This window comes from Cetorhinus maximus, chromosome 22 (genome assembly GCF_964194155.1).
Source record: "Cetorhinus maximus chromosome 22, sCetMax3.hap1.1, whole genome shotgun sequence".
NCBI classification, from domain to species: Eukaryota; Metazoa; Chordata; class Chondrichthyes; order Lamniformes; family Cetorhinidae; genus Cetorhinus; species Cetorhinus maximus.
This window is the reverse complement of record NC_135900.1, coordinates 33,001,754-33,013,167: the sequence shown is the minus strand read 5'-3', so window position 1 is coordinate 33,013,167 and position 11,414 is coordinate 33,001,754. Positions and strand designations below refer to the sequence as shown.

Here is an 11,414-nt window from a genome sequence, read left to right as displayed (position 1 = left end):
ATGGTGCCCTGCATGAGGAAGTGGCGTGACGGGCAAATTGGAGGCCGCCCGCCAGCCAGACGGCATGCTTCCTGTGGCTACATAATTAATGAGGTGGGAATGGGACGATATGGCGCGAAAACCCACCATTGCAGCCAGCGGGTAAACCTACCTTTTTCCCGCCCACTACTACTGCACTTTGTACAAATCTGGGACGATTTCGATCTACGTCTTAACTCCAACAACAGAAGGGCACCCTTTGTTGGATGAGAGTGGAGTTCTATATTTCCCATACTGTTGCCAATTTAATGCCATATTGTGACAAATTAGGGACAGTGCTTTGCTGTGATCCATACCCATTTAGGATCTACTTTAGAACTTCCCACTTCCATTGCCACATAGGGAACCATACAGCAAGCAGGGAAAATAGAATCTTGTCACATCAATCTGGGCCGCATTCTAACCTGGATCTTATTTGTATAGGTCAACATCTAATCCAGTACATCACCCAGCACTCCAATTATAGACGCTTAAGTCATACTGATAATAGAGGTTGAAGTCACTCCTCTAACATTTAGTCAAGTGTCTTGTCAACATAATTGATGAAGCTCACCATGTTTCTGGAAGTACTTCAATAAGTGTGGTGAAAGTGCCACCAAGGAAACAGCTAATTTCACTTTACTCACTTTCACCAATTATAAAACTATAGAACTAAACACTATTGAAGGATATCATTTGGCCCATCATGCCTGTGCTAGCTCTTTGAATGAGCTATTCAATTAGACCTGTTCCCTAGCTCTTTCTACATAGTCCTGCAGGTTTATCCTTTTCAAATATATATCCAATTTCTTTTTGGAGGTTACCATTGAACCTGCTGCCAGACACCCATACAGGCAGTGTATTTTCAGAACATAACAATTCACTATGTTAAAAAAAAATGTTTCCTCATGTTGGCTTTGGTTCAATCAGTACTAGTACATGAGGGATTCTGGACTAAAACCTGCATAATATTTGCACCGTTGCACTTCTAGAATCTGCAGATGTCTTTCCTGTGGTGGTATAACAAAGAAGTGAGTAGTTTGGCATTTTTGGTGCAGTGGCAGCTTTATTCCAGGTTCAGAGCCCCTTTGGATTCATTTTGGCACAAATTTGTAGTGTAAATGAGACATTAGATTCACAGCTTGAGGCAGCACTGATCAGCATAGTGATCAGCTCTCAAATGTGTAAAAGATTATGAACTAACATTGTGCCACGTCAGTGAATATGAAGGACTGTTTTAATCCACTGCTTGGAACTGTGAATAACGAAATATGGAGAGTATTCAGGACTTCAGGCTTGTTCTTTGTCTGTGTTTAACTCTTTGAAGATTGAGGGATTTATATAATGAGGATGTGAAATTAATCTGTTTTCCAGTCATCATGAATACTATAAAACCCAGACTATATGAAATATACACCAATCAAACCATACTAAAAAGAGGAAAATGAAATCTTTGTTTTTGATATATGCTTCACTAATGGGTTTTTAGCCCGCACAGGATGAATACAGGTAAGAAGAAAATCCATGCAGGCTTTTAATTTATGCACTTAGTCATTATCAAATAATATTTCATATAATTGTCAACTTGCAAAATAGTATAATGGTTTTACCAAAAAAAATGAAGTAAAATGCTTTTGTCTGCAGTTTACAAAGGGTAGTTTCACTCATTTCATCTTTTATTAATTTATTCGTACATATTCTAATTATCTGGGGGAATTTATCAATTTTAACAAAAAATCAACTCCAAAATTGTCCAAAAAATGTTGAATGTTGAAATTTTTAGATGCAAAAAATTATCTGTATGCACCATTTTTTCTTACAGATTGAAAATTATCACCTTAGTTCATTTTTCTTTATATGGACATTGCTTCAGAATGGAATGCCTGCCAACACTATGCATATCAGATCAGCCTACTACGACTTCTTTGCACTATATTATTTGGCAATCATAAATTTGTAATTTGCATGAAATTGCTTAATTAAAATACAGTCACTAGGGGTATTAATTTCTCTGGCAGTTGAGATGAACCAAATGCGGAGTACAGAATGTGTAAGATCCTGTCAAATTTAGCTGTAAAATAGTGAAAAATGTTCTCTTCACTTTTTGAGTATGCCAGGAAAAGATTTTCCTTTTAACGGAAATAGAAATGCAAACATGCACATAATTGTAAATGCCTTGCAAAAGGTAGTATTTTGAATATTGAGCACAAATAGAAATCCTTGGTGAAGCATGAAATAAAGACAGATTTGAATTTCCCATCTTCACGTTTGAATATCTCTACACCCTGCATTTCTTACCCTTTTGTCTTAAATATCAAAGGGACAGCATACGTGTTAACATTTTAATAATTTCAAAAGCTACAAAAGAATGGGACAATGAAAAGGCTGAATGTAGTGAAGTGGCACACATCAAATGAAAGAGTATTTTTCACGGTGCTGCTTAGGACTATTTTGACTGGATTCAGAACCCTTGTACCATTCACAGGCTACAAAGACACTCACAGTGATGTGGAGTCAAGGCCTAATTAAAATCCTTTAACAGATTGAAAGTCCAAGGATTGACACACATTCAAGAACTACAGTTCAAACGGGCTTGTAGCTGGCAGAATCAAACGGCTGGAAAGTGTGGCTTTGCTGCCCTCAACAGCTTTCCAGTGTAAGCACGCCACCCAATTTGTGAGAGAGCTAATTGGCTCTTTGATGTCTCAGGCAAGGTGGAGGAAAAGGATATGAAGCCCTTTTGCTACAGATTCACTGTTTATTTAAAAAAAAACCTTTTTGCCGTCTTTTTTTCTTCCCTTGTCACCTTGCTAGTATTCAATATCACGGCTCTTCTCTGGGTCACAATTTTTGGACTAATTTTCACTTGCTAATTTCCCAGCAGAAAAGTGGGAGTGTTACGGTTCCCTGCTGCCACTGCTGATCAAATGGAACAACAAGGGCAATGCCTGCTAATATGGGAAGCTATTTAGTGGCACACTGCCTTTTGAAATGATGATGATAATGGATTCAGTCTGCTCATTAATGGAGCCGGAGTGCTCATTAGAGTGAACAAACAAGCCAGGTTGTCAGTACTGAAAATGCCAAGTGCTTGTTTCCACTTTATCTGAGGAGTCTAGAGACAGTGATTTTACCATTTATTTCCCCTTTCCATGCTTGACCCTTTAGCTCCCTGCATCAAAGTCCCTCATATGATGTAGACTGTAAATTTGTACCATCTTTGTGGCTTGTCACTGGTTCAAGGTCACATGTGACGAAGGACTGATTTCTGTGTAATGCAACTATATGGCTTTAAACTGATCTGCTCAAAACAATCACCTCAGGAAAAATAAAGTGGGTGTACCATGGCAATTAAATCTGAGCCCTTCACATATATTGTAGAAATCTTTGGCATCAAGTTTAGTTAGTCTATAAACCCGGTGTTACATTATAATTGCAGAAGTTTAGAACTTCTAAACTTCTGCCAGAAATCTGACAGATTGTCCATGGGCAATCTTGACTTCTGCACTTGTTGGTCCTTCTAATACACTGTCAGTTAAATAGCACTCCTCTGTTGGGACAGATTGAGTTCTGAATATCAAATCATCCATCTTCATAGGTATGAGTGAGCTGTGTTATATATGGTTAATTTTCTGCACTGCTCTGCTTATGATTTTTTTTTGCTCTCTATAAACCAGATGTTCAGTGTTTTTGTAAGTATCAGTTGCTTTTTGGTTTTTTTATGATGACTTGTGTTACATAGGAGAGACATGTAACACTAGACACCATCACAAGTTTGATGGCTTGAAGCTATTAATGCGTTGATCTAGTAGAGGTTTGTGTTATGGGAACTTATTTCTGCATTTATAGATGCATTAAAAAAAATGAGAGTTGGAATATGCAAAACTGCAGGGAAGGAGAAAATGCCAATAAAACAACAAAGACGATGAGACAGGGATACTTGGATATAAGAGGAAAACGCATAAAGATCGAGGCATAAAATATCGAAAAGGAAAGTGAATAACTGAAGTTAGGGAAGCCGGATATGCACAATAATTCCATCAAATAACAGATAGGACCATAAACTATTTACCATAGATCACTATTAATAAAAACATGTACAAAACACATATTCACCTGAAACGGCATAAGCCAAAAATATCACTCCCGCCAGCATCTTGTGGTATAATCAGGATGCATTACTGTTTTTACCTTCAAAAGGGGGAAAAAGATATAACATGGTTTCCATAAGTTTGCTGCATATAAATACAATGACCATCTTAGATATATCCCTGTATTGTATTGTACTATGTCAGATCAGTTACAGGCCAAATGTCTAAAAACTGGAACGGCACTGTTGTGACCAACACATTTATTCAGTATGCAAATAGCTTTCTTCAAGTAAATCCATCTGGTTCCAATACTAATGATCATGGGTTTGGAATAAATATTATTTGAAATTAGCTGCTATATTTCTAGTTACTTGACCTCATTAATATTATCACACTGTGCCTGTAGAGCTGTACACTGCATAGTACTCCCCGATCACAAGACCAGAGATACGAGGACTGTACATTGAATAAAGTATGCTGATACAACCCTTTAAAAATTCAGGAAACAATTTAAAAAGATAAAGAAATAACCCACTGTATGCTCTTATTAAAAAATGTTTTTTTTACTGATTGCATTTCGCACTCACTAAAGTCTAAATCTAACACATTATGTGGTAATCAGTTTTAATGTGTATACAGTATTTTGATTTGATTTGGCATTTATGGAGGTTTGTTTGTGTGTCTTGAATATTTTATTGTTTCTTTCTTTGTAGAATTACTTTTTAAAAATTAAATTTGACAAATATTAACCCTTTTGAGATTGTAATATTACCACAAGGATGATGGGCAGACATTTAATCCAGTTCATTGTGATAGTTTCACCCATACAAAAGGCAGAGTGATGCTGGATATTTGCTGGCAGTTCTTTGTGGTGGAGTGGGTGGTACTCACAACCAGACAAGTAGTTTTCAATATGTGACCTATTGAAGTGGACAAGCACCTGTTGATGAATTCCTGAATCTGATTTTTTTTTAAAAGATAAAGATCATATTTTTTCTTATGCAAATATTTAACTAGAGACCAATGTGCAAAAAAAAATTCAAAATAACTTACACCTGTGGTTTAAAAAAGGTTATTTGTCATAGCTTCAATACTCATGTGGCTGACAAAATGTAGTCACTTTCTGTTAGGCATATTTTGGATTGGTATTGTTTAGTGATATATATGTTCTAGCTTTCATTCAAATAAATTGGTATGAAAATCAATATTACAAAATTCCAATGTTAAAATAATTAATACAAGAGGTAGTGTTTTGAAAAGAATATAAATGCGCTGTGCAGTATTAACTATATCCTATGCTGAAAGCTCAAAATTCCTTATTTGTCGAAATATCTGCCTGATTTAAGGTAACTTGTGTATAGCCTTTACCATATAGGAAGCGATCTTTGAAATTGTTTTGTGTGTTGAATGCTAAGAGGATGTTCTTTCAGTAACCGATCCTTCTGTTCATAGCCCCACAGTTTGAAGACTCGCTGTTCCTGGTATTAATTATCTTTTGTTTGCCCTTGATAATCCTGAGGTCGGTATGTAGTTAATGAAGGCAGCAGAATCATCTCATGGTAAAAATGCTGGCATGGTAATTACTGCATCCCGACATGTGAAAAAAAGGGAATGTTTCACACATTAAAAAGAGACACACTTGGCAGAATACCTATATGAATAGAATAAATTATAGATATTGCGGCAGTACAATTTATTAAATACACCTCAGTAGTTAGGAAAAATACATGAAACATTCTGTAGTTTGCATAATAAAAAGTTTGAGATTGAAGCTTAGAAATAAAAAGGACACTGATAAGAAACTCTTAAATGCTTACAGCAGCTCTTTACATTTTCACATGTAACATAATTGTTATCTGTATCCAGAGATTGCTGTTAATAAGGAAATCGCTCATCTCTCCAGTCCTCTAATTTTCCTTTCTGGTATTTCAGTGTATTGTCTGCATTAAAATCCGATCTTGCGTGGTTATAAGGCCCAAATGATTATATAACCTTTCTATTGATGAAGTTGTTGAAATATAATTTGAACACTATGATGGCATTTTTGCATCAAAATATAAAAATAAAGGATTTTCTTTGCTTTTTAAAAAAAAAAATCTGTGGATGAAGGAGAGCCAGGGTTTGTGGATCTGCACCTCTAAAAATTATAACTTAAAACTTCTTTTAATGACAAAATTGTTTAATAGGTGAATTTGGCAGTCTACTGATGTCTCCATGTTTTACCGTCCTTTAGTGAGGCTCAGATGCTAAATTGTCCAGGTTAATGTAAATAATTAAATTTGAGTAGTGGAAACTTTGCAAAGTTTTGATTGAGTGAAACATATTGAATCATTTTGAGACCAAAAATAAATGTAATCTCTTAAGCAGACTATACTTGATTAGATTTCTTCAAAATCAAGGTTAATACTGGTATTAATGGATGATTTCTAAATATAATTGATTCCAATGCCCAGCAACATATCAGAGGGATTGTGTTTTGAGATGTGTTAAAACAAATGCTTTTTGCAACCATTTGTACTCAGTTACGTTCTTGAAAGGCACAATATAGGTGTTGTTTGCTACCTCATATATCGACGTTTTTCCTTCAGCAGTTCTGCATTTATGAAAAAAGGACCAGAGAGCAGTATTAGTGACTATTCATACTATTTAAGCAATTTTTTTTTATTAAAACAGGTCATTCTTTTAATGTACAGTCATAACATCTCTCTTTAACAGCATGCCATATTTTAGCTAGTCAATCAAAACTTTGTTACTTTGTTTACACAAATATGGATTTTAAAAAAAGGAATATATAAAATTTTCCTGAACAATAAATTACCATTTATTTATAAAACAACATCTAAGTGGTTTACAATCAAAGTGCTCTTCCATATCTGCAAATTATCATTTATTTTAAAAATATGTCCGACAGTGTCAATGTTTCCTGCTGCTACACAACATCTGAGATTAAAGAGTATCCTCTAGTTTGGAAATAGGAATCCAGCACTGCATGAGAAATCCCAGCATTGGAGCTTAACCTAGCACAGCCTCAGAAATTTATCATATTCTTCTCGTTATGCCTCAAATATTTCAAATAAAGGATTGTGGGGATGATATTTGACTCCAGGATAGTGCCAAATGGGCAGCAGTGAATTGGCAGTACATTTCACATCAGCTTCCCTACTGAATTTTCTTTTATTTTCCATTGAAAAGCAAACCAAGCAGGATTAAAACAGGCTGCCTATTCGCTATCACTCATTTTGCGCCTCAGCCAAAGTTGAATTTCATCTATAATTTGCCTCTGTGAATTTAGGATGCTCTTTTGTTCTTGTAACTTTAAGCTATTACAGCTTTTATTGCAGCAAAAAAGGAAGTTTGGTTGTGGGTGCCATAAATAATGAGCAGTGTATTGGAAATGTATATTGAGTATCAGCACAAGGTGACTTTTTTTCTAGAACACTCGGTTGTAGCAATTTTTGCTGCTGGAGTTTTTTTTGTTATCAAATAAGACCTAAAAGAAACAACATACGCAGTGGTTATACACTGCCAACATCGCAGTTACCTCACTATATTATCCACAACATAAACCAAGAGAAAAACGTCTTTCTCTGGAAGAAAATGTTTTTCTTTTTTTGAAATAATAAGCAAATAATATTTAGGAGTGTTAATATACTAGAATATAGATAATTTCCTCCCTATAAAATATCCTATGAGCAAAGTACTGGGACATACTATTTGAATTCAGAAATGCACTAATGTTTGTTAACATATCCTCTGGCTTGAAATATTTAACCCTTTCACCTAAATATAATGATTAACAAAATGCCTTTGGGCTGCTATTAACCTATATGTATGTTTCCACAAGGTCCAATATTGTACAAACATAAGAAGTCCTAGTCTTTAGCATTCTGTGAAAGCATTTGCAAGAGGAATGGACATAACAAATGCCATTCAAAAAACATTAGGAAGACTATGGCCACATCGGGTGACAATCAAAAGTATAAATTTTCAGTTTATTCAGTGGATATTGTACATAATAACATAGTGCATATTTCCAGTTTTTCTTCTCGTATTCATCATTAGACATTCCCAGAGCAGTTTTGGATAGGTACCAGGCTGAAGAAGTGCATATTCTCAATGGCACAAAAGGAATTCAGAATTCATTGAGTTAAGTAGTCAACCTGTAAGCTCAAGTGAAGTTCAAACAAAACATCACCCCAGCCAGTATTTAATGCTGGACTGAGGAACTCTCAGTTAACACAATGTCCTGGGGTATGGATCAATATGTCCTGTTGTTTGGAACTACAATTTGCTTGTTTCTTTATAATCACTTCATAATTACTCTTCCCGTCCTTTAATTGTGGAAACGGTGGGAATATTTCCTCGATTTATAATATGCTCTTTCGAAATGCTCATGTTTTATTTAAACTCTACTTACATAAGTAACACGCGATAAACCCAGACTAACGCATGGCCGGGATTGTGATCCGGATGTCACGAGTGGTAAGACTGTATAACTCCTGAGTGCTGCAGGCATAACCAAGATCACAATCCTTCTGCACAACTGGGAAAAATCACAGTTCATCTTCTGACTGTGTATGCTTTTTATTACAACTGTATGATTTTTTTTAAATTGATGCATCTGTAGGTATAATCTCACATTCGAAAAAAAAAAAATGCCCAGTAGGAAACTAACAAAGAAGTATATCAAGACCACTATGGATATTTGCACTGGACTGTAAATATCATTTCAGATTTTTCTGATATGAACACAAAGCACAGAAATTCATACATTTTTTAACTTGTATTTTCAGACTGCCCAAATGCCCCCTCCCCCATCACTGCCTTCCAACCAGTCCAGATATAACTGCATTTCTAGTACCTGTGGCCTAGTTTTCAAAGTAAGTTTCTTGGTGCATTACAGTGCAGCATTTGTGAGCTGCCATTTCCTCTCCTTTCCCCTAGATCCATCTCCATGTCTCAAACCTCAAGACTCTTGTATTTTGTATGAATTGTTAAATGTGAAAGGGACAACTTGGAAACTTTCAAAAGAAAAAAAAAATGTGACATACTGTGCATAGTGCCAAGTCAAGGAGGGAGAGGAACTAACACACAAGCTCTGAGCAGTTTCAAAAGAGCATATTGTTCACCAGAAGCAACTTTAATTACTTAAAAATGAACATTTTTCACATTAGTAGAAGGCAAACAGTGTGCTGGAAGCTGAAATGGAAACTCAATGATAAAAGGTGAAATCACAAATATTTGAAAGCAGGAAATGGTCCAATTTTCAGCTGTAACACACACGTCAGCAGTCTGTTATTTAGTATGAGTGACAAGAACACATGTGCTGGGTTCAGATTTCTCCTCTTTATTGTAACAACAGAAAATACATTGTGAACAGAGACAGACAGCAAATAATTCACTAAAACTACAGCCATGAAACACAGATCAATGAACACTAATCTACCATTTGTTGTTTAATCAGATGTCTAATTTTTCAAACTGTAATCCAATCTTGCTTCGTTTTCAAGGATTATTATAGAGCGGATTTATTTTTAATGGCAATTTATTGGAAAGCAGACAGTGTTCAGGCTGACTCAGTAAAATGTGAATTACTGCAGCTTAGATCCCATTTGTTTCTTTTGGTGAGTGTTGCATTCAGAGTGCATTGACATCAATAGAGATTTACATCAATTCATGAAATGTTGTCTTCTACAGACAAAGAGGAGTAAAGCTGAGTTCACTGAAGAAACAAGGAGGTTTGCTGCTGCTGCCAAGTAAAATAGGAGCACCAACTTTCCTTTCTAGCCTTTACCACTAATAAACTCAGCATACAGTTCCTTAGCCTGTCTGATTACTCCCAATAGGACAAATATACCTGCAGAGAATGGAAAATTGTGAATCTAGAAAAAACACGTACCAGATCAAAAACTTTGTTACAAATTGGGCCTTTGCAGATGTAATGCTATACGGAAAATGTTGAAGACACTGAATTCGTTATTTTTTCAGATTGGAATAGGCATATTATACTAAACTAGAAATACATGCCAGTGAAATAGAAAATTTAGATAAATGCAGGAGTGTGGTGGAATGTGCAGTTTGTGAATTTTAACTCCATAAATATCGAAGATTTCATTTCTATGGCCAGGATTTCCCAGTCGGCGAGCGGGGGGGCAGGGGCCCGCCCCATTTCAATTCTCAGGTGGGCGGAGGCTCAGCAGAATCAGCTGTGTGCCTACCGACCTGTCAATGGCCAATTGAGGCTAATGACAGAGTCATTAAAGTAATTAATGGGCCTGCCCGTCCAACCCTAAGGTCGGCGGACAGGCCAGGAGCCCTTTTTTCTAATGCCCTTTTCTAATCTACTGTGAACTGCTTTTGAGATCTGTGCCTGAAATCATTTTTCACAAAACCTTAACAGATGTAAAATAGAGTAGATTTAGAGAAAGCATGAAACCTCATCCACGGGTGGGATGAAGTTTCATGTAGGTCTTAAAAATTGTAATTAAGCTGTATTTAAAAGTGATGGACATGTCCCAACTCATGTGACAGTGTCATGTCAAGGATTTTTTTTTCTATTTTTCACATTTTTTACTGTGGAGCCAATCTCCCTGAGGCTGCACTTAGCCTCAGGAAGATGGGTGAGCTCTTTTGTGCGCATGCGCGAAAGAGCGCACTCTCAACTCAGGGAATCCCCCCCCACCCCCCCTCCCCCCCAGCCTGCACAGGGAGCGCATAGCTTAATTGGCCCACCCACGTAAAATGGCGGCATGCCGCCGATCGGGTGCGCTGATCGGAGGCGCACCTCTGTGTGCCTGTACTTCAACTTCCCCCCCAACCGGGGCGGGGGGGGGGAAATTCTGCCCTATAGGGCTGTGCTTCATAAATACCAAAGATTTCATTTCTATAGGGCTGGATTTTATGGTCTCCTGGTGGGTTTGATGGTGGGGGCAGGAGGGGGGTGGGTGCATGTACTATCGAGTGACAGGCTTGCCTGCTGCCTACAACTTCCGGCCTCAAACTGGCTGAAATTGTACAGGGGTCAGGGAAGCATCGGGCACCCATCTGCCCTTGGACCTATTGAGACTTTAAGTGGCCAATTAATGACCATTTAAAGGCCTCATCCCACCCCCATCGTATTTAACCTGTGGTAGGTGTAGGCCTGCGCTATGCAGGAAGCCTGGCAGCTTTAGCTGCATGGGCTGGTGCCGGTCAAGGGGAGGGACCTCCTTTGTGGGTCCCCTGGGCCCACGAGAGGCACCCTCACCAAGAATATCGCCCTCTAACCCTCCATCGCCTCTGTCCTCTTGAACCCAGTTGTCCACC

At 37.3% G+C, this 11,414-nt stretch overlaps 1 long non-coding RNA gene across 1 annotated transcript; it reads left to right on the top strand.

Annotated features, from left to right (window-relative positions):
* Window positions 1-918: 918 nt before the first annotated feature.
* Window positions 919-2,269, top strand: LOC144696364 (uncharacterized). Its single transcript, XR_013580156.1, has 3 exons — window positions 919-1,049; window positions 1,393-1,527; window positions 1,841-2,269. It is a non-coding gene; the product is annotated as an uncharacterized LOC144696364 (long non-coding RNA).
* The last annotated feature ends 9,145 nt before the right edge of the window (window positions 2,270-11,414 follow it).